The sequence below is a fragment of the Lithobates pipiens genome, unplaced genomic scaffold (genome assembly GCF_037356315.1).
Source record: "Lithobates pipiens isolate NorthernLeopardFrog02 unplaced genomic scaffold, aLitPip1_a1.2 Scaffold_13, whole genome shotgun sequence".
Lineage (NCBI taxonomy): Eukaryota > Metazoa > Chordata > Amphibia > Anura > Ranidae > Lithobates > Lithobates pipiens.
In genome coordinates, this window is record NW_027507718.1 from 191584469 (window position 1) to 191609027 (window position 24559).

The following is a 24559-nucleotide window of genomic DNA, read 5'->3' on the forward strand; positions in this document are numbered from 1 at the left end:
TCCCCCCTAAGTCCACAACAGACCCTTGTCCAAGCACGCTACCCGGCCGGCCAGGAAAGGAGGGGCGAGCGCCCCCCCCTCCTGAGCCGTACCAGGCCGCGTGCCCTCAACATGGGGGTGTCTTGGGGAAGGGGGGCCGCGCGGCCCCCCCCACCCCAAAGCACCTTGTCCCCATGTTGATGAGGACAAGGGCCTCTTCCCGACAACCCTGGCCGTTGGTTGTCAGGGTCTGCGGGCGGGGGGCTTATCGGAATCCGGGAGCCCTCTTTAATAAGGGGGCCCCCAGATAACCGGCCCCCCACCCTATGTGAATGAGTATGGGGTACAATGTACCCCTACCCATTCACCTGTAAAATAAAGTACAAAAAAACACACAACATAAAATAGTTTATTGCACAGCTCCGGGGGTCTTCCGTCTTCGGGGGTCTTCTCGCCGGACTCCTCCGCTATCTTCTTCTAGCTCTTTTGCTAGCAGAGGAGCCCGGTATTCTCCTTCGTCGCCGCGGCCTCTTCTTCCGACTTCGGGGGTCTTGTCCCCCTCTTCGGTTCTTCTGCCGGGCCACAGCGCCTTCTTATAGCTCTTTTACAGGCGGTGGCCCGGTCTTCTGTCGCCGCCGCCGCCTTCCATTCTTCTTCTTCTTCTCCTTCTTCTCCTGGAGATGTTGACTCGACGTTCTCTCCGGCCGCAATGCCAGGGATGCGCTGCGCGGTGACTTATATAGGGACAAGGGGCGGGGTCATCGGTTGATGTCACATGGGTTGATGTCACATGGTGACCCCCCCCCCCCGCCCCCTTACAATGTCACAGTCCCGGAGGATGCTGGGACTGTGGCCATGTGACATCAACCCATGTGACATCAACCGATGACCCCGCCCGTTGTCCCTATATAAGTCACCACGCAGCACGTCCCTGGCATTGCGGCCGGAGAGAGCTTCGAGTCAACATCTCCAGGAGAAGAAGGAGAAGAAGAAGAACGGAAGGCGGCGGCGGCGACAGAAGACCGGGCCACCGCCTGTAAAAGAGCTATAAGAAGGCGTGGTGGCCCGGCAGAAGAACCGAAGAGGGGGACAAGACCCCCGAAGAGAAGGACAAGACCCCCGAAGTCGGAAGAAGAGGCCGCGGCGACGAAGACCCCCCGAAGACGGAAGACCCCCGGAGCTGTGCAATAAACTATTTTATCTTGTGTGTTGTATTTTTTTGTACTTTATTTTACAGGTGAATGGGTAGGGGTACATTGTACCCCATACTCATTCACATAGGGTGGGGGGCCGGTTATCCGGGGGCCCCCTTATTAAAGGGGGCTCCCGGATTCCGATAAGCCCCCCGCCCGCAGACCCCGACAACCAAAGGCCAGGGTTGTCGGGAAGAGGCCCTTGTCCTCATCAACATGGGGACAAGGTGCTTTGGGGTGGGGGGGCCGCGCGGCCCCCCTTCCCCAAGGTACCCCCATGTTGAGGGCACGTGGCCTGGTACGGCTCAGGAGGGGGGGGGGCGCTCGCTCCTTTCCTGGCCGGCCGGGTAGCGTGCTCGGACAAGGGTCTGTTGTGGACTTAGGGGGGACCCCCACGCTGATTTTTTTCGGCGTTGGGGTTCCCCTTTAAGTCCATACCAGGTGGCAGGGTCAGCGGCGTCTCCTTCGCGGGCCCCGCCTACCTGGAGACCCGCTCGAAATGAGCGGACTTTTCTCCGGGCGGGAAAAGTCCTTTCATTTCAAAAGTACGGCGGACTGGCATACCCACGGCCGGATTGTCCGCCGAAATGCGAGTCCGGCGGGAAGATTGGAGTGCAAAACTACTTTCTAAGTCCGCCGTACTTTCGGGTCAAAAAAGTATGCCGGAGGCTACACACGGGGGGATTGTCCAGCGGACTTGAGTTTGCCGGACTTTTCCACCCGCTTGTTTGATCGTGTGTACGCGGCATTAGTGTTACAAGGTACAGGTGTGAATGGGCAGCAGGTGGGGAAAATTTGGTCTGTCTTCAGTCACGTTGATAAACGGTAAATAACATGCATAAAATGTGTTAAATAAACTAAATCGTATGGGAAGACAGATATTGAAATTTATCTTCTGATGCCAGGTTATCTCTAGAGCTTGTTAACAGCCATAACTCCCAGGATCTGTGTTTAACATTCCCAGACTGGAGCTGATGGATGCTTTAAAACAGAACACCAGCACTTATTTCATGCCCACCTACCTGCCCCTCCCCTCCCCCCACCACCCCCATGACATTTTTATTAAAACGCTCTATATCTAGAGTGTTTAGGTCTAGCCTTTATCTAGCAGACCTCTAGCAGGACCAGTGACATTATCGCAGCTTCCCCTTCTTCCTCCTGCAGGGGGGGGGCAGGCATTCTTCCAGGACTAGCCAGCAATTATGTAATGATGTGTGAGCACCACTCATGGAGTATTGTGAGCCCAGCCTGTGTGATGACACACCACCTAGGGGGCATGAAAACAGCAGGCCGTACTCACATAAAATGGGCAGAATGACATGCCTATCATTCTGTAGACGCGGACTGCCAAAAATTAGAGCGTGGAAAGGGTGAGTATATTTGGCAATGGGTTTTTTTTTTTTGATTGGGTGAGCTGAAATAAGAAAAAAAAATAATAAGTTTGACTTAAAAGGTTTTAAGATCACTGATCAAAGCTTCCTAAATGCTTTGTAAATTCCTATTGAAAATAAGGCCTTTTAAACTTCAGATTCTTAAAAGGTAAAATTTAACTATGCCCATGTGTTTAGGTCCTTAGAAATGTTGCCCAGAGTACCAGCCTGCACATTTCTTTTGTAATATATCTAATCTATGTCCATTTATTTTATAATTGCCCATTTTCTGCTAAATGTAACTGCTTAAGTTAGGAATTATGAATTATGGGGGGGGGGGGTGCTACCATCCTGCTGCAGTCGTGCCACCACCCCCCCCCCCCTTGATAAGTGGAACACAATGAATCTAGTTGCAGCGGGGGGGGGGGGTGGGGAGGCGGGTCCTGCTGTCTGCTCACCGAATGTTGAGGTTGATAAGCATGTTGGGGGGTTTTGGGCTACAGTCAGCGCCGCCGAACATCACTTCATTCACCTCCTGTATGAGCTTCCGCCGCTGGACTGAGCGGATGAGTGCCAACGTCACTTCCATGAGTGACGCTGGAAGCGCTGCTCATTGGATATGAGTCTATGCGCTGCACTCACCCGCCCGGCCCAGAAGCTGTGGCGCGCTCGACCGCGCCACAGAGCAAGTTTTTGTTTTTTCCAAATGAAGCGGCTCGTCTGCAATCTCGTGATTGCATTGTGCTGGGATGCAGTGCACATAAGGACATTTAAAAAAAAATGTATTTAAAGGGACATGTTTAAATAATTTTTTTTATCTTTTTAACATTTTTTTTCTGTTTTTTTTACTGCCTGGGGGGGGGGGGGGGAGGGGCGGCACCTGGGCGCCCCCTATGGGCAGGCCGCCACTGCATGGCTCCCGTGACCACGGTTGAAAAAGAGGGGCTTAAAAAACTCATTCAAACCCTTAATAAGTGATTTCAAGTGCCCTCTCGTACTTATTTTTCACATGTTGCAATTCCTGGTCTGTACTCCAAATGTCCTGAAAGAGTTGCAACGGAATTGCAAGATGTAGTTAATTTTGCAGCAACTTCAGATTTATGGTCCAGCAGAGCAATGGAACCATACATGAGTTTAACAATCCATTTAATTAATGATGATTTTGAGATGACAAGTCGGTGCCTACAAACTGTGTTTTTCCCTGAGGACCACACTGGCGAAGCTTTGGCGCAGGGATTAAAGGATGCTCTCATCAACTGGAAATTGGAGGAGAAGAATCTTGTGTGCATCGCTACAGACAGCGGAAGCGACATTGTAAAGGCCATATCCATAAATCACTGCACACGATTGCAGTGTTTTGGCCATAGGCTTCATCTCGCAATAAAGAATGCAATGAAGTACCCACGAATTGAGCATGCTATGGGTTTGTGCAAAAAGCTTGTCGGGTGTTTTAGCTATAGTTGGAGGAGGAAGAAGGAGCTTTCTGAGGCACAAAAACAACTCTGTTTATCAGACCACAAGCTCAAGACAGAGTGCCCAACAAGGTGGGGATCTAGGCAGGCTATGGTGAGGAGGATACTTGAGCAGCAAGCTGCCATCACCCATGTCCTCTCTTCTGACCGCAAGGCTAGGCACCTCTTGCCAAGATGGCAAGACCTAGAGATCCTGGAGGCTGTAGACAGGACGCTCACCCCACTGGCAGACTTCATATATGCTCTTTCAGGAGAGCAGTATGTCAGTGTCTCTTCTGTGAAACCTGCTCTACACCTATTTAAGTCTTCTGTTTTGGCTGTTAAGGAAGATGACTCTGATCTTATTTGCACAATGAAATCAAAGATAATGGGGTATCTGGAGGAAAAATGTCAGGACCAAAAACCACAAGACCTTCTCGACATTGATCCCAGGTTTAAGATGACTTACGTTAATGAAGATAACAAAACTGCTGTCCAGAACAGACTAAAAGAGGAGATGTCAAAGCTAACAACAGTTAAAGAAAGCCCCTCATAGTGGTCAATGTCATGCAAAGAAGGCTCGAAAGAGCTTGGGTAGCTTTTTCAAATCAGCAAGTGAAGGGGCACCAGATCCAGCCTCAGGCTCACAGCAACAGCAATCCGAAAGCTTGTCCTTGGAGGATCTGAATGAGATATTGGCATCAATGGAGGAGTTTCTTGATTTGAATAGAGGTACTGCCTCAGAAGGCATAGTATGGGACACTCTGAACGCTTTCCTAAGAGGCATAATGATCCAACAAATCTCAAAAATTAAAAAACAGACTAAGGACTGGGAGAGACTAATAGGGGAGAGGGTAACTACAGCAGAGGGACAGTATATCAATGACCCAACACCGGATAGACTTAGGAAATGGATAGAGGTACAAGGAAAATTATCGATTAATGACCCTTAGAAAAATAGAGAATAAACATCTCTTCCAGAAACAATTTGCCTTTGGAGAGGGGGAAAGTGCGGGACGTATGCTGGCACAATTAGTCAGGGTGGACTCCCCCCCCCATCCGTTATACCCACGATAACTATAGCAGATGGAAGGGTATCCTCATATACTCCAGAAATAGTGGGCAAGTTTAAAGAATATTATGAGGACTTGTATAAATCACAACAGGAGGAAATGGGGGATGAAATGGACAGCTTTCTCAGGGATCTGAATTTCCCCTGTCTTGATGAGACAGATAGAACTGAGTTAGATAGACCTATAACGATAGAGGAAATACAAAGGGTCACTATTGAGATGGCGCAACAGAAATCCCCGGGCTCAGACAGACTCCCGACCGAGATATATCGGCAGTATGGGAAGGTATTGCTTCCCGAGCTGTTGAGGGTATTGAATAGGTCATTAATGAGGGGAGAGCTCCCCTCATCGATGATGGAATCCACCATAATCACCATACACAAGGAGGGTAAAGACCCACTTGATCCTGCCTCATATAGGCCTATCGCTTTATTAAGCACTGACATAAAAATACTGGCAAAGGTCTTGGCGGCTAGGGTGAACAATGTTATACTGAACTCAATCAGGTTTTATACCCGGAAGAACTACTAGCACAAATATAAGGAGGGTATACTTGAATCTTCAGGTCCCTACGGATGAGAGTGGAGAGAGGGCTATTTTGTCTTTAGATGCCGCCAAGGGATTTTGATAGTCTTGAGTGGCAGTATCTCTGGAGATTTATGGAGATGGCCCAATTTGGACTGGGTTTCATGAAATGGGTAAAAATGCTTTATAGAGCACCAGAAGCCAGAGTAAAGGTGAATAATGAAAAGTCCGACAAATTTAGACTGGGGAGGGGGACAAGACAAGGGTGTCCCTTGTCACCCCTCCTCTTTGCCATTGCAATTGAACCTCTGGCCATTGCCCTGGGAGGGGAGACTTGGAAGAAAAAGTAGCATTATATGTGGGTGACCTTCTGTTATTCCTTGGCGATACACAGGATTCCCTTCAGAAAGCTATGGATATTATTAAAAAATTTGGCCAAATTTCCGAACTTAAGATAAACTGGGAAAAATCTAGCCTTCTGCCAGTAGATCCTCTGGGAAGCCCCTTGCCTGAGGAGGTGACCCGGATCAAAGTAGTAAGTAAATTTAAATACCTAGGAATAAACATATCCAGAGACCCTCAACAGTACACAGCAGATAATATAATCCCATTACTGAATAAATTTAAGAGGAAGACAAAAGTGTGGAAACGCCTGCCATTATCTGTGGCAGGTCGCTGTAATTTAATCAAAATGATATGGATGCCGCAGCTTCTCTATGTATTGCATAACTCCCCAATTTGGTTATATAAAATGTGGTTTCAAAAGATAGACATGGTGTTCAGGGAACTGATTTGGAAGGGTGGGTCGTCAAGAATTCGATTGAGTACTTTGCAGTTACAAAAACCGGAAGGAGGAGTAGTGCTCCCACACCCCTTTAGCTACTTCCTCACGTCACAACTCCAGTATATGGTGGGGTGTAATTTAGAAGGGGGATAGGCAGGGAGAAAAATGCTCCTACAAAACACACCACATGACACAATAGTGGAAGCTCTGGAGGCAGGATCCTTTCCATTAGGACTCCCTACTTTGAGTTTAATGACGAGAGTGTGGGACACAGCAAAGGCCATATTAAAATACAGAGGATTTAATGAGCATACCCCCTTATGGAAGAATAGCAAATTGGGAGAACTGCAGAAGATGGGGACAGTAAGAGAATGGGAGAGATGTGGAATAAAATTTATCGCTCAGCTATACCAAGATGGTGCCCTGAAAACCTTTCAGGAACTGAGAGACTATTTTGCTCTACCAAATAAATCCTTCTATAAGTATATCACGCAAGCACTGGAGGAGCAGTTTAGAGGGAGGACCTTAGAATGGAGCGCAATACAGGTTCTTCAAAAAATAATTAATGTATAAACAGAAAAAGGTTTAATTTCGAAAATATACCCACATATAAACAAGGGGAGAATGGGAGGGATAGAGATCACTATATACAAGAGGTGGTGGGAAAAAGATGTGGGCGATATCTCCGAAATACAATGGAATCGAATTCTTGAACTGGCTCTGTTGGTATCACTCTCTCCCTCTCAGAGGATGTCACATCTGTTCTTATTATATAGAACTTATTATACTCCTCATAAACTTTTTCTATTTGGCCGACGGCCAGACGCAAGCTGCCCCCGGTGCGGGGACGTGGAGGGAGACATGATTCACATGTTTTGGAGATGCCCGAAGTTGATCCGCTACTGGACGGAGGTGACAGGAACCATTGATCGGGTGTTTGGAACCTCCACCAGGATGGAGGCGAAGGATTGTCTCCTGGGATTAGTTGAAGGAGTTGGAAACCCGGGAAGCAGCAAGACGGCGGTTCGGAGATGCCTATCTCAGGCAAGGAAACTGATTGCCCTAAGATGGTTGTCGGTGTCGCCTCCGTCAGGTAGAGAATGGATAAATAGCATGAATGTGGTAATTCTTTTTTTTTTTTTGGGTTAAACATGTATTGTTTATTGAACATTATTGCAGAGAGTACAATCACAGTGGCAAACACTGAACAATCAAAAGGTGTTGCGTCATAACCATAACAGTAAATAAAGAAACATTTCTCCATTGCAGTAGACAGTATGGATCACAGCTAAACAAAGTCATAGCACATACATTGCATTTACTTCAATATTACATCAAAATTCCTGATCACACGTGGCAGCCTCTTGCAACCACCTATCCCAAATTTTATTGTATTTGGCTGGGCATCCCCTATTTTTATATATGAATTTTTTATATGGCAGCGTGGAATTAACTTCCCGTTTCCAGTCCTCCACCCTGGGCGGAAGTGGTCTCATCCACTGTCTAGCTATTACTTTTCGAACAGAAAACAAGGTTTCCTGCAGAAAAGTTTTGGTAAATTTATCCAATACTTCGGGGAATATCCCTAGGAGACAGGATTTGGGGTCGAGGGCCAAGGGTGAGCCCATAACGTCATGTAGAAATGATACTACTTGTATCCAAAGTTCCTGCAGTTTGGGGCAAGACCAGATAAGGTGGAAAAATGTCCCAGTCTCAACAGTACATATCGGGCAGAACACAGATTCATTTGTGTTATATTTGGCGGTCCTAAGGGGGGTGAGGTACGCTCTATGCACCATGTAAATTTGGGAAAGCCTGTCTTGGAGCCTAGGGGACACCAGCTTGCACGTCTCCTCCCATTCCTCATCTGTCAGCTCACCTACATCACCCTCCCAGCGGGACTTTAGGGCATATGCCAGTCTCGCCGAGATGGGGGCCGCAAGCATACCATAGAAGCACGAGATAAGCTTTTTGGGATCAGTATCCTTCACTATGGTGACAATAGGATTGGGAGCAGGCTGAGGCAATGACTGCGGAAATTGTGCCCTGAGTGCATGCTGAACCTGAAGGTACTGGAACAGCATAGTGTTTGGAATACCAAATTCCTCCTGCAGCGTCTGGAATGTTTTAATAGTGCCATGGTGAAGCAGGTGATGCATGTAGTATATGCCCCTCGACACCCATAACTGAACACTCTGGATCTTTTGAAGTTCTGGCAATTGTTTGTTATGCCAGAGTGGTGTATAGTCATTTGGGGACATAACATTCAGTTTAGTGGATGCCAGGTCCCAAATCCTTCTGTAGTGAAAAAGCATGGAGTGTTTACCTGGCTCTAGTGCAGAGATCCCAGCCCCCGTCGAGACAGCAGCGATCGGATCATCTGCAATTTGAGCCCAGGTGGGGCAGAGAAGGGTAAGAAACCGTTGTTTGTCAGTCTTGTCCACATGAAAAAGTTGAGACAATTGTGAGGCAATATAGTAGTGATTTAGATCTGGAAGAGCCATGCCCCCCATATCAGTCGGACTTTTCAAAGCTTGCCAAGCAAGCTTGTGCCTATTATTCCCCCATACAAAGGGTCTAAGAAGACTTTCAAGGGATTTAAAATATTTTAGCGGTAAGTATACCGGGGCGTGCCACAGCACATATAGTATTTTAGGTAATAAAACCATTTTAATAAGATTAACGCGCCCCCAAACCCCAAGGGGGAGACGAGCCCAGGCTTGAAGCTTGGTGCGCACTAGGGAGAATAAAGGTTCTATATTCAGTGCAATATAATCTGCCGGAGACCTAGAGATATATACACCCAAATATTTAATAGTTCCCACTCGCTGAAGAGGCAGGCTGGCCTGAGATTCTGACTGTGGAAAACTGTCAAGAGGTAAGATTTGGGATTTTTCCCAGTTTATACGAAGACCGGAAAAGCTACCAAACCACTCTATCATGTGCAGGGCCTTTGCGAGGGAAGGGCCAGAGTCTGCCAAGTATAACAGCGTGTCATCAGCGTATTGACTGATTTTCTCCGTTAGTTGACCCACCGTCAGTCTCCTGATCTCAGGGTCTGTACGGATCGACACCGCTAAAGGTTCTGCAGCCAAGGCATAAAGTAGTGGGGACAGTGGGCACCCCTGCCGGGTACCCCTACTGAGGTCAAACGCCCGGGAGGACCACCCATTTGCCACCACCCTGGCCGTAGGGTGATGATACAACAGTTTCACCCACCGAATAAAGTTAGGGCCGAAGCCGTATCCTTCGAGACACCTCCACAGATACCCCCATTCCACAGAGTCAAATGCCTTGGCCGTGTCAAGTGACACCACCACCCGCTCACCCACCGCCTCATGCGTTGCCTGTAAATTAATATAGAGCCTGCGTAGATTGAACGACGTATTCCGACCCGGCATAAAGCCCGCTTGATCAGCCTGGATCGGGGTAAGGACCACTCCGTTCAATCGAGTAGCAAGTATCTTAGCTAAAATCTTAATATCAACCTGTAATAGGGAGATTGGGCGGTAGGATTCTGGGAAACCTGGATCTTTTCCAGGCTTGGGTATTAAAACTATCGTTGCCTCCCTCATGGATGGAGGCAGTGTCAGTGTATCAAAAAGACTCCTGTAGAGGGCGAGAAGCCGAGGCGCCAGTATTTCTTGATAACAGGAGTAAAATTCAATGGGAAGACCATCTGACCCCGGTGACTTGGATCTTGCAAATTCCGCAATAGCACACACTATTTCGTCAGTGGTCAGGGGGGCCTCCAAAGCCTGCACCTGTTCCTCGGTGACTTGGGGGAGGGACACCTGAGCTAAAAAGCTGTCCATCTGAGTAGTGTCGTCGGATACTGTAGTGGTGTATAAGTCCGCAAAAAAGTCCCGAAATCTAGTCACCACCTCAGAAGGGTCCGTGACCATTGTATCTCCTTGTCCACGCAAAGAGATAACAATCGGGGGTCTGTCTTCCTTATGCACTAAGTATGCTAGCAACTTACCAGCTCTCTCCCCAGATTCAAAATATTTTTGTTTGGTAAAAAAAAGTTTCTGTCGGGCCTTGTCATGGTGCAGTTGGGAAACCACTCTCGACTGCAGTCTAAGTGCATCGGCGTTTGCCGCGGACGGGTTGTTTATGTAGGTGTGTTCCATGGAGCTCAATTCCGCTTCAGCCCCAGCAAAGGCAGTAGCCGAATCAGCCTTGAGCCTATTAATGTGGGTAGTCAGTACCGAACGAGCATGTAATTTAAATGCATCCCACACGGCCGGATCCGAGGCCGTGTGGTCATTGTCCTCAAAAAATCTTGTCCACTCCGCCTCAATAGTGCCATCGTCGGGTAATAATGTCAGCCAGAACGGATTTAACTGCCACGCCCGCGGAGGCCTACCCAGGGGTACATCAAGCACTATAGAGTAGGGGCTGTGGTCCGAAAGTAGTCTGGGGCAAAACAATGCTTCCCTGAGTCTGGGAGTGAGTTGTTGAGATATTAATGTAAAATCAATATGTGATAGAGAACCATGTGAGGGTGAGAAGCATGAATACTCTTTCTTTTGAGGGAATTTGTGTCTCCAAGTGTCCACAAGATGAATGGTGGCTAAGAGCCTGGACAGCCTAGTGGTCCCAGCCTGCCCCACCATCAACTCGGGGGGTTTGAGCCTATCCAGGGAAGGATTAAGCGTAGTGTTGAAATCCCCCAGCCAGATAACAGGAACCGCCGGGTGTCTGGACATAAAAGACAGTCCCTCAACAACCAACGCCATGTTAAATGGAGGGGGGATATAAAAGGCCATAATAAGGTAGGGTTCCCCATACAATTTAGCATGCAGAAAAACAAACCTGCCCTGCGGGTCAGTAAGAACTTCGCAAAGTTCAAATTGGACAGACTTAGCTACAAGTACCGAAACTCCCCTCGAGTGAGACGTGTGGGTGGAATGAAATGCCCACCAAATCCAAGGGCGCTTAAGGGCCATCTGCAGTCCACCCTCCACATGGGTCTCAACCAACACCATCACCTCCGCCCTTTGCTTCTTGAGGAACGTGAAAGCTGCCGCGCGCTTAATTTTATCACGCAGGCCCCTCACGTTCCAAACAAAAAATCGTATAGATGCCATATAGAGTCATATACAGTAATGAGTGCATTCAGCTTTCCCCCTAACAGCCCTCCTGTAAGCGCACCCCAATACAATTGTGCTTGATCGAGCCCATATAGGGACTGCTTAGTCAGTAGTTGCAAAAAACAGTCGTCAAAAGCCACACATAATCCAATTACGTACTCCAGCTTGTTCATATTACTCTTCTGTATGTAAACCCAAACCATTCCACCCTACTCCCCCCACCCTACCCTGCACCTGCCCCAACTTGTGCGGGTATATTCCCCCAAAAACCAAACATGCCTGGCTGGGAAAACCAGTTTCAGTGAATTAGAAAACCTAGAACAATAAATCTGAAAAAGGGTCATGGCCACCGGTACCAGAAGGCCAGGTAAAGTATGGCACCCTGCATAACAGCACACAGCGGTGACCTGGGTAGAGAGGCAAAAGTGTCAGTTGCTGTCCGGTCCCAGTGACCAACTCCCCCATGGCAATAGGAAGTCCCAGCAGACAATAGAGCAGTTTTCCGCTGCACCCTGCAATCAGTCCGTAGGACTAACATGTCTCCCCTTGCTCCGGGAGAAAAAAAAAGGAAAAATAAACCCCCCAAAATTGTTGAAATAAACTAACAGGCATGTATTGCAGAAAAAGTCCCTCAATATGGACACGAAGAAAAAAAGGAAAAAATTTGTTCCATGAACGTTGACACCATCAGCATGCGTAAAAGTTCTTCCCCTATTAGGTCCAGAATCGGAAAGTCCAGCATATCCCAAAGTAGAAAAGGCACAGGAGTATCAGACGCCACAGATGCAAGCATCCTAGCGATGCTGGAGCAGGATAAAGGGATCAGGTAGCATGCCATATTTCCAGGACACCAGGGGAAAAGTAAAAAAGTTGTAAGCTCACCCGTCCCACAGGTTCTTAGTCAGCTCTATCCCGAGGCGCTCTGCGTTCCAACCATGCTATGACCTCCCTGGGTTGTTCAAAGAAAAGTGCCCGGTCCCCTGCCTCCACCCTGAGGCGCGCTGGGAATAGCATAGAGTATTTCACTTGTTGTGCACGCAGCAATCTTTTAGCCTCCAGGAAGCTCTGTCGGCGTTTCTGGACATCCGCTGAAAAATCAGGATAGATTGCAACTTTAGCATTTCCTATAGGGATGTTACCCTTTTCCCGAGCCATGCGCAGGGCAGCATCTCTATCCTTATAGTTCAGGAGTTTTGCAATGAATGTGCGCGGGGGTGCACCTTGAGGTGGAGGCCTGGCAGGCATACGATGCACGCGCTCAACCATCAACACAGGGGAAAAAGACTCCCGGCCATAGGTAGTTATCAGCAATTGTTCCAGAAAAGTTGTGGGGTCTTTACCTTCAGCCCCTTCCGGAACACCAATCAGTCGGATATTGCATCTGCGTATGCGATTTTCCATTTCGTCTTGCTTAGCAAGCAGGAGGTCTATTTGCTTCTGCATGTGGTCAGCATCAGTTTGCAGTGGCAGGAGAGCGTCCTCCACATTGCTAATGCGGGTCTCAGTTTCCCTCACCCGGTCACGCAGCTTCTGAAAATCCTGCCTTATTAAAGAGATGTCCATTTGCACTTCTTCAATTTGGGATGTAAGGGACGTGCGGCACAATGTAATGGCTTCAAGAAGCCTGTCCGTGTCTCCCGCTGCACGCGGCCCTCCCGTCTCCTCCGCGCCGCCATTTTCCTCCCCCTCCTCACTCACATGTCGGCGGTATTGAGACAGCCGCGCTGCCACCGATCGCTGGGATTTCGAGGGAGACATGTCCACCGGGATGAAGGGAAGCCTTCCAGACGTATTCAGGTAAGTATTGGTGCTGTGGTGTCACAGGATCAGCGTGGGAGACAGGATCATTCGGCGGAGCTCCGGAGACACACGTCCTACTCCATGCAAGGTCAGGCCACGCCCCCCCGAATGTGGTAATTCTTAAAGAGAAAGCGTTATATATATATATAAAACAAGGGACTTTAAATAAATATGACAAGATGTGGAAACCTTGGTGAGAAGCCAGAGGGATTGATATGTGAATAATAATAGTGTGAAAAAAATATTTTAACGATGAAAAGTGACCCAATAGGAATTAAAGTAAGAGGGCAAATGAAGAGGGTGGAAGTGTGTGAGAATGGAGATGAGAGGGAAGTGTGATAGAGTGGGAATCTAGATTACATGGAACATCAGCTAGGATGGCCCTCATGATACCAATCCCCTCTTAGGCCACCCAAGATATAAACCATTCTTTTTTTTGTTGTTGTTATATTTTTATCTGATAAGGTGATGGGAGGGAGACTGAGGGGATGTTTAATTTTGATGTATTTTGTAAACAAAATAAATAAAGTTTAAAAAAAATTAAGGTATGCAATATAACACAGTAGTATGACATGACAGCATAGCTCCAAAAAAACAAAAACAAAAAAAAAAACAGTGACCAGGTGGAATTCGAAATCACATTTGGTGATATGTTATGTCTGACAAGTCAGGGTCTCATTCAATACCAAATAAGATATAACCACGTGTAGGTAAATAACTGTGGGGACGTGGCTCTCATGCACACACTAAGGGGATCAGATCACTTATAGGGACGCATCAGTCGTAAAGCACATCTAGTCTCCCTTCAATAGGGAAGCACCCCACTCTGCCAAAGCACACAAAACTTGCCGTGCCGTGTGATCGGTGCATACCGAAAGGCATTTTTGGGTGTTTTTTGTTAAATAGAAGAAAGGTGGACACATTTAGTGTCCAAAGAGGAGGGAAGCAAGAAGAAGAAGAAAAATAAGAGCTAGAAAAGGGTAGTCAGGGAAGGGGAAGAGAAAAAAAATGGGGAGGAGGGCGGGGGAGGGGGAGCTTCTGTGGGGTTTACAGTACCGAGCTTCCAGGACTAGCCAGTACTCTCAGATAGTTAAGAAAACGTTAAATATACCTCCGAATAGTGAAACAATACAGCCAGCACTTGTTGTGTTCCTCTGTCTTGTCCTGGAGGATTGTAGTGAGGTGTTCCATCCGTTGGATATCATTCACCCTGGGAAACCACTGAGTCATAAGGGGTGGGGCTTGTTGTTTACACATACTGGGAATGCATGCCCTAGCGGCATTCAAAAGCTGCTTCAGCAATGACTTATGGTATCTCCTACTCGACATAGGAGTCAAATTAAGAAGCACTGCTGCAGGGTTGTCAAAGAGAGAGTAATCTGTAAGTTTGTGCACAATTTGGAACACCTGTTGCCAGAAGGGGCGAATCTTTGGACAGTCCCAGAAAATGTGAAAAATTGTGCCGTTCTGGGTGCCACATCTCCAACACAATGTCCAGGGAAGAGGGACGCTAGTACAGCAGGGGTCCTGTACCAACGCGTTAAGATTTTATAAGATGTTTCTTGATATTTGCTACAGGAAGATTTATGAGCAAAAAATAAGATTTGATTTTTTTGATCTTCTGAAAATGTTTAGGTCTCTTTCCTATTTGAGAAAATATGGTGGATCTTGGTGAGACATGACTGCGAGTAAAATTACATATGACACGGAGAGAGATTTTTGGATAGGACCTTCTCCCAGAGGTCTTTAAATGAAGTAGGTTGTCTTCGGAACTCAGAATGATTTGGGAGGGATCTGAGGAAGTAGGTTAATTGTAACATTTTCCACTGGCCAAGTGCCAAAAAGTTAAAGGAACTATACCATTCTGACGGACGGATCCAGCCGGATGGGCTAAGGAAGGAAGGAGCTCTGACTAAGTTCTGATTTAGATGGAGTTGAAAGGTTCTATCAGCCAGACCCAGAGCAAAGTCTGGGTGACCAATGACGGGATTCAATGGCGAGGGAAAACTGGAGGTAGCTGCCAGTTTGTAATATTTAGAAAGTTCTATCAAGGTAGTCTCAATCAAGGAATGGGGAGGTGCTACTCGAGAGTGGTGGACTCCTGACCAAGGAAGGCTGGCCAGGGGGGCAGTCACTGATTCTTGTTCCAAAGACACCCAAAGTTTGTGAGAGGCATGTCTGCACCAGTCGACCACTCTGGCCATGTGTACCGCTATACAGTGTAAGGCAGGGTCAGGGAGTCCAACGCCACCCCTGAGCTTAGATCTTTGTGAGAGTGTCCGCTTATGACGGGAAGGCTTACCTTGCCAGACATATCGGATAAAAGCTGATCACATTTTTTGAAAGAACTCCCATGGCAGTTTGATTGGCAAGGCTTGCAGGAGATATAAGAGACGTGGCATGACATAAATTTTTATGAAATTACATCTGCCAAACCAAGAAACCGCCAGGGATTCCCATTTCTCTAAATCCACAGAAAGGGTGGCCAGAAAAGGTTGAAAATTATATTGAAAAATCAAATGGAGATTGGAAGGGATTCTAGTTCCCAGGTATTGAATAGCTTGGGGGGCCCATCAAAAAGGAAAGTAACTACTGAGATAGGAAATGGACTGAGGTGGGAGGTTAACGTTAAGGGCCTCTGATTTTTGTAGATTTACTTTAAAGTCTGACAATTCTCCATACGTACAGATTTCAGATAGGAGAACTGGTAAGGATACAAGTGGGTTGGACACATAGAACAACAAGTCATCAGCGTATGCTGCAACTTTGTGATGGTACGTGCTAGTTTTGAGAGCACTTATGTCTGGGTTATTCCGAATGTGCTGCAACAGGGCTCCAATGATAAGATGAATAGGAGTGGAGAGAGGGGACAACCCTGTCTCGTTCCATTACCAATCTCAAAGGGTCTAGAGGCAACTCCGCTCACTCTGACCGTGTACAGGGCAGAAATCCAAGATAGGACCGAGCTCAGCATTCCAATGTGTCATAAGGTGGCCTGAAGGAAGGTCCAGTTCACCCTATCAAATGCCTTTTCAGCGTCAGTGGAAAGGAGAATGAATGGTGTATTAAGATGCTTGGCTCTTGCTATAACATTGATCGTTTTTATTGTGTTGTGTCTTGCCTCTCTATTATGGATAAAACCGACCTGATCATGGGGGATGATACGCTGGAGAATAGAACCTAATCTCTCTGCCAGAATTTTTGTGAACAATTTTAGATCGCAGTTAAGAAGGGAGATGGGCCTATAATTGGCGCAGAGGAGTGAGTCTTTGCCTGGTTTTGGGATGACCGTGACACTTGCCCTGAGGAGATCTGGAGGCATAGTGTGGCCTTCCAAGATGGCGTTAAAAGCCTTGAAAAAGTGGGATGCCAATTGCACTCCAAAGACTTTGTAGTATGGGGTAGTGAAACCATCTGGCCCCCGTGCTTTTCCTGTTGGCGATCCAGCTACTGCATCCGAGAATTCCTCTATAGAGATGGGTGCCGACAGCAGCTCCACCTCCTCGTCAGTGAGTGAAGGTAGCTTTGCAGCCTGGAGATAAGCTTTGATCACTACAGACTTCTCCAGAGTATAAGCCGCCATGGGGGAAGAGTGTAAGTTATATAGAGAAATGTAAAAATCACGAAATGTCTCTGCCATTTCCAGGGATGAATGAAGTTTGTTACCTGAAGGAGTGGATATGGCTGCAATGTAGGATGAGTTGCGTCGGGTATGTATAGCGTTCGCCAGGGTCCTACTGCACTTGTCTTCAAATTCGTAGAATGTTCTACGTGCCTTTAAAAGCCTATTTTTAGCCTGGAATAACGAGAGGTCTCTGATCCGCTCCCGGAGACAGTTAAGCTCTGCCTCCACAAGCTGATCAGGGCAAGATTTATGGTGTTTTTCAAGGTCATGTAGTTTGGATAATAAACTGGATAATGTTTTTGCCTTATCTTGTTTAACTCTGTGGCCATGTTTGATGAGGACTCCCCGTATATAGCACTTATGTGTCGCCCAAAGGATGAGGGGACTAGATACTGTGTTTTCATTGATCTCGAAGAAGAGTTGCAGCTCCCTTAAGACATCTGCTTTAATGTTTGGGTCCTGCAGAAGGGATTTATTAAGACGCCAGGTGGCGGACCTAGGCATCCGGTGTTGTAAAGCTAAGTCTAATGAGATTGGAGAGTGGTCTGACAGTGCAATATTTCCAATATGGGTACTGGAAATTAGAGGAATAGTGGCATGAGAGACAAGGAAGAAGTCTATCCTGGAATATGAACCATGGGGGCGGGGGAAAAAAAAGGTGTAATCTTTTTCTTGTGGGTGGAGAATACGCCATATATCAACCAATTGATAGGAATGTAGAAATTATTTTAGTCTAGCTCTGGATTTTTGAGAAAGGGCCGAAGCGCCTATTGATGAGTCCTTATATGGGTTAAGAGTAAGATTAAAGTCTCTACCTGATATGAGAATACTCTCCGAAAAGGAATCCAAGGAGGCGAGACACAACTCAAGCACTGCGAGGTGGTTTGTGTTTGGAAGATAAATATTAGCCAGGGTGAACATCTCTGACTGGATTTTGCCTTTCACAAAAATATATCTGCCTTCCTTGTCAGTGTGGAGGTCTATGAATTGCCAAGGAAGCGTGTTAGACATGAGGATACTGGTCCCCTTTGATTTGGATGAGGGAGACACACTGTGATAGGCTGTTGGGAAGTGTTTATCGTGTAATTTTGGGATTCTGTCAACTCGAAAATGGGTCTCCTGGAGAAACACAATTTGGGGGCGTTTTCTCCATAGATCTGAGAGGCTTAACATTCCAGGACAGCAGTTTCAATGTCATTCTGAAGAAACCGGTCTCAGCTGACAATCCCTATGGACGTGTAGGAATGCAGGGAGGAGGGGAAGGTTAAAAAAAAGGGGGGGGGGGTAGGAGAAGTGAAGACAACAGATATATATAGAAGGGCAGAGGCAGTGGGAACAGAAAGGTCAGATAGAAAGAAAAATAAGAGCAGAGGGGATGTACAAAGGAAAGAAGAGCAAGAAAATGGTACTAAGACTCCAAGTGGAGATCTACTGCCTACTTGGGCAGCAACGGCCTAGTGGGGGAAGAGGTAAGGCACTACAGGCGATGGGCTCCTGGTCATGGGCAACTCCCACGATGCTCCATATCATATGTCAACCCAAAACAGAATAGCCCTGTTATGTGATCCTCTTGGTATGGTTAGGGAGAGGATAGCAGGGGGATAACCTGTCATTTAACAGTGCATAACACTTACAGTTCCAACAAGGAAATAACTATCAAACAGCTTAGACTAGTAATATAACCTACAGTCCCAGAGCTCTAAATAAAGAAAAACAATAAAAAAAAAAAAAAAACTCTTTTCCTTTTTCTTAGGGATCCATCCAGGACCAGAACCAAAAACCACGGAGAAGAACCAAAAAAAAAGTTGAGAACAAAAATAAGAAACTAAAAGTACATAAATTACCAAAACCAAGAGTCTGCTACCATCCAGACTGGGAAGCTTCCTCTGTAGCTTCCTCTGTTCCTCTGGTCTGATTGGCACCGGTTGAGCAAATTAATCGTGTTTGCGCCGGGACCACCCATGCGAGTAGAAGTGAAAGAGGTGTGGGGAGGGTGGAGATAGATATAAACAGCTTGTGGTCGCAGCCAGTTTGGATAATTGGCGTTCGGTCCTGGCCCTGCAAAATTGGATTCACTGAGTGTGAGCCTAATGCCACGTACACAGGGTCGTAATTCCGGCCAGAAAAAGACAGATGAGAGCTTTTCATCAGAAAATGCGACCGTGTGTATGCTCCATCGGAAATTTAGCTGTATGAATTTCCGCCAGCCAAAAATTTATAGCATGTTCTCAATTTTCCCGACGGAAAAACTTTCTATTGGTAATTCCGATTGTGTGTATGCAATTCCGACATGCCAAAAATCACGCATGCTCAGAATCCAGTACGAGATGGAGCCGCTCGGTCTGGTAAAACTAGCGTTCGTAATGGAGATAGCAGATTCGTCACACTGCAAATTTTTAAAGTGTTCAATGCCACACATTCTCTTCTTTATATAATGCTAGAAGAATGAAGTTGTTTTGCTGCTCATATTCGCATAGAGTTATCACAAACTTATTTCTTTATTATTTCTAGGTATCTCCTGAATAATCTTTATTTTAATTTAAGCCAGATCTACATAATATATACCGTATATACTCGAGTATAAGCCGAGATTTTCAGCCTCTTTTTTGAGGCTGAAAGTGCCCCCCTCGGCTTATACTCGAGTCATCGCTGTCTGCCCGCTCGATCAGCGTGTCGAGCAGACAGACAGCGGCCATTCTATAGTTCAAAAGCCGCGCCTCCGGCTCCGCCTTCGCCTGTGATAGGCGGAACACTGAATTTCCCAGCAGCCTGTGTTCCGCCTATCACGGACATCGTATCATCCTCGTACTACGGACGAGGATGATACGATGTACGTGATAGGCGGAACACAGGCTGCTGGGAAATTCAGTGTTCCGCCTATCACAGGCGAAGGCGGCGGCGCAGCTTTTGAATTTTACAATGGCCGCCGAGGCGCCGACGAACGAAGAGGGCACGGGACGGAGGCAAGGCAAGGCACGGCACGGGACGGGACGGGACGGGACGGAGGCAAGGCACGGCGGCGAGGCACGGAGGCAAGGAGGCTCGGCACGGGACGGAGGCTCGGGACAAAGGCTCGGGACACAGGTAGGCTGGACACACACACACACACACACACACACACACACACACACACGGATGGATACACACACACACAGGGATGGATGGATGGATGGAGACACACACACACAGGGATGGATGGATGGATGGATGGAGACACACACACACAGGGATGGATGGATGGATGGACACACACACACACAGGGATGGATGGACGGACACAGGGATGGACGGACACACAGGGATGGACGGACACACAGGGATGGACGGACACACACACAGGGATGGACAGGCATGTCTTACCCTCGGCTTATACACGAGTCAATAAGTTTGCCAGTTTTTTTGGGGGTAAATTGGGGGCCTCGGCTTATATTCGGGTCGGCCTATACTCGAGTATATACGGTATGTTTTTTTTGTAAAGTCCTTTTTTTCATTAATATAAATTTTTGCATCATTGTATTATTTTCTTGTGCTCTCCTTTTTATTATTTTAGGTCACATTTCCACAGCACCATTATTATGTTGTATTTGTAAACCTGTTTGGTGTTGGTGTCCCTTGTTAATTTTGACATTGTATTTTTGAAATGTACCTGCCTACTCACCCAAAAATTGTATATTTGCTATTTGAAGAAAAACACATAGGCAAGTATTTTCTTGAAAAAAAAAAAAATCACAATTTTACATCATAAAAACAAAATAAAGATGAAGGCAATGCTGGAGAAAGTGCTTGAATTTGCAAAGCCTTTGGCCCCCAAGGCACATATGAACTTTGTGGCTCAAAAACTTGGTAGCTTGAGAAGTCCATATAGAAAGGAGGTCAGTCTGGTCCAGGAATCCCAGAGAACAGGAGCAGCAGCAGATGACATGTAACCAGGCTGTGGTACTACAACAGGCTGTGTGTTCTTCAGACCAGACTGAAGGCAGGCAATCACTTTCTTGTCTTCCATACAGCCTTCCCTGGAGGCTGTGGCTCTGGAGGTTGATCTGTGGCAGGAGGAGGAGGAGGATGGGGGAGCGCATACAGGTGGTCGTCATCAGTTATTTCACCACTCAACCCCTTGTGGATGGTTGTAAAAATTATTTTTTCACATTTGCGCCGTTGGCCCTCCTCCATTTGCTATAAATTGGAGGCTATGTAGATGCCATAGGCCTCTACAGCATCGAGGGGGGATTTCAGGGCGTCATTAGCCTCCTTGATGAGGGCCAGTGCTGCCTCCTCTGTTTTAGTCCCCTTTCTGGGCCTTTTGTAAGGAAGGACGAGGGGAGGCACCTGAGACTGGGTGTTACTGGACCCTACCACCTCCTGGCTGTCACCTTCCCCCCCTCCTCCTGTGTGCCATTGCCAGAGCCTTGTCCTGGCTGAGGTCTTCCTGTGTATGAAAAAGGGACAGAATTTTAGTTTTCTTTCATCAAACACACACAATTTTCAACTCATGACTGTTGCAAATTTAATGTTACTAAATAGAAAACACTATCATTCTGAGCCCAGCATTTTTCCTTCTTACCCCAATCATTTTTGGCCACTACTGTCTATTGATATGTGAAACACTTTTTGTTAAATCATTCATTTCTTATCATTAATAACATCTAATTAACAATCATCATTTTCACATAAAAAATATGTATAAAAATCCTATACCTGGCTCCAACTGGGCTCCTCAATCTCCTCCTGGATGGAAGGCCCAGGTTGGTCCACAGAAGCCTCAGCTGGGGTTGAGGGAAGGCTGGGAGGAAGGCTGGAGGGAAGGGGTGCTGGAAGAGTCGAAAGCAATTCCCTTGCCTCAATCTGGTCATCAAGAAAGCGCATCCTGTTATGGTACTACAGACTAGGTGCATACTCCTTATCTGCTGCTGCATCTGACCTCAGGGATTGCTGGACCTTCTGATACTCCTTCCTATAGGTGCTTCTCAAGCTACCAATTTTTGTTTCCAGAGACCTCATGTCTGCATTTTGGGCCCGGGTCTTTACAAATTCAATCAGCTTCTCCAGCGTTGCCTTCCTAGCTGCTTTGTTGTGATATAAGGGGTTTTTCACCTCCCATAGATTTCTCATATCTCTGTATTTATCCAGGAATTCACCCAGGAATTCTTGATCTTTAAATGGATACATATTCTCTGCAAGACCAAACAAAAGACCAAAAAACTCATCTCAGAATAATCTTAAAAGCCAATATAGGCATCAATCTAGATTCAGTATAGTCCGCTCATGTCACCAAAGTTAAAATCTTACCTTCGGTCTAACGTTCGTCGCTTCTGTTCCTCCTTCCTCTGCACACAGAACATAGTTACGACACACACGTATTTAGCTTTATATACACTGTGCATGCGTGAAACTCTGCCCACGTCACCTGCCCCTGACGTTCTTTCTAGAATATTCCCCACACACAGAATGTAGTTACGACACACACGTGTTTAAGCTTGATCTAGACTGCGCATGCGTGAAACTCCGCCCGCGTCACCCGCCCCTCACGTTCTTTCTAGAATATTCCCCGCCCCATCTCTGGGAGAGGAACATGGCGGAGACACACCAGGTGCATAATAATAATAGCAGTAATGAGGAGGAGGAGGAAAGCCCAGAACCAGGAATGTCACGATCCCGGAGGAGATTTAAGGCCACAAATATGTCCTTTGCTGAGATGTTGGAGATGGTCGACATCTTGAGGAAGAACGACTATGACGGAAATTATGGTCCATACCCAAACCTAAATCTGAGAAAGGCCAAGATCATGACTAAAGTTGTGAAGAGTCTGTACAGGAATTTTGGGGTACGACGATCCAAGGATCAATTGAGGAAACGCTGGTCGGACCTCAAATTAAGGGAGCACGATCAGTATAGAAAGATCAAGAAAGTTCTTTGAAAAAGTATTTGTCATGTGTTCCTATTATTATTAATATTGCATGCTGCACCATGTGTTTTTCTTAATGGTTGTACATTTAAAACTGGCTACTTTCATGTTCATATGCACGGTAAGAGGTCGTAGTAAACATCGTTCATTTCCTAAATAAATACGCTGTTTTCCCAGATACCTGATTAAATACATTTGTTCATGTTATTTTTGAATTTAATAAAAGAGGTTTAGGACATTGTTGTCTAGATGTGTTTGAACCTAGAAGGAACAGCAAACTAGATTCAGTGTAATGTATGGAGATGACAGTCAGAACCTGTCTACACATCTGGACTAGATGCACTAGTGTGGGACACCAGAACAAACTTTTTAGGGTGTCAAACACAGGTACTCCATTGGATACTTGGGGGCCCAAAAAAGGTAAGTATTCCAACTTTAGTAGGGCATAAATCATGTCTTCAGCTTGTAATTCTGACCAAACAGACAATTGTGTGCTAAGTATACCTTTTGTTTCATTCTCATAGGGGAGCAAAGAATCGGGAGATATGAGGTCACCAGGGACCCCTCACCTCCTGGACAAGGGGAACAGAGGTCACAAACAGAGGATGTAGAGGAAGGAGAAGTGGTCGAGATTGGGACCACAACAGGTGAGTGTCTGACACCCCAGCTTCAGGTAATAAGAGATGTATGCTTGCATATTTCTAATACATGGTGTGTTTTTTTGATTTTTAGGTGATGTACAGGTTGTGGAAGAACATTCATCAGATAATTTCACCAGTGACAGCGTCCAAAGGCTAATCCAGGACATCATGTGGTGCAGTCAGGATTTACACATTATAAAACAGAAAACTATGGATATTGAAGTAAAACTTAACAACATGATTGATGTCCTAGGAAGTATTTAATTTTACAAAAAATTGGCACTATTTTGTGTCAAAAAGTTTTACATTTTAACCACTTGCTTACTGGGCACTTAAACCCCCCTCAGTCCCAGACCAATTTTCAGCTTTCAGCGCTGATGCACTTTGAATGATAATTGCGCGGGCATACAACACTGTACCCAAATGACATTTTTATCATTTTTTCCCCACAAATAGAGCTTTCTTTTGGTGGTATTTAATCACAGCTGGGAGTTTTATTTTTTGCTAAACAAACAAAAAAGATGCAAAAAAAAAAAAAATCATGTTTAATAGTTTGTTATAAAATTTTGCAAACAGGTCATTTTTCTCCTTCATTGAAGTGCACTGATGAGGCGGCACTGATAGGCTGCACTGGTGGGCACTGATAGGCTGCACTGGTGGGCACTGATAGGCTGCATTGGTGGTCACTGATAGGCTGCATTGGTGGGCACTGATAGGTTGCACTGGTGGGCACTGATAGGCATAGTTAAGGCGACACTAATAGGCACAGATAAGGCGGCACCGATGGGCACAGATAAGGCGGCACTGATGGGCAAAGACGGGCACAGATAAGATGGCACGGATGGGTGGCACAGATGGGTGGCACGGATGGGTGGCACTAAGGGGCACTGATAGGTACCACTGATAGATGGGACTGATGGGCACTGATAGGTGGCTCTGATAGGTGGCACTGCTGGGCGGCACTGCTGGGCACGGATATGTGGCACTGGGGTGCAGCACCTTTGTTGAGGCAGATTGTGGGCACTGCTGGGTGGCACTGTGGGCACTGCTGGGTGGCACTGCTGGGTGGCACTGTGGGTACTGCTGGGTGGCACTATGGGCACTGCTGGGTGGCACTGAC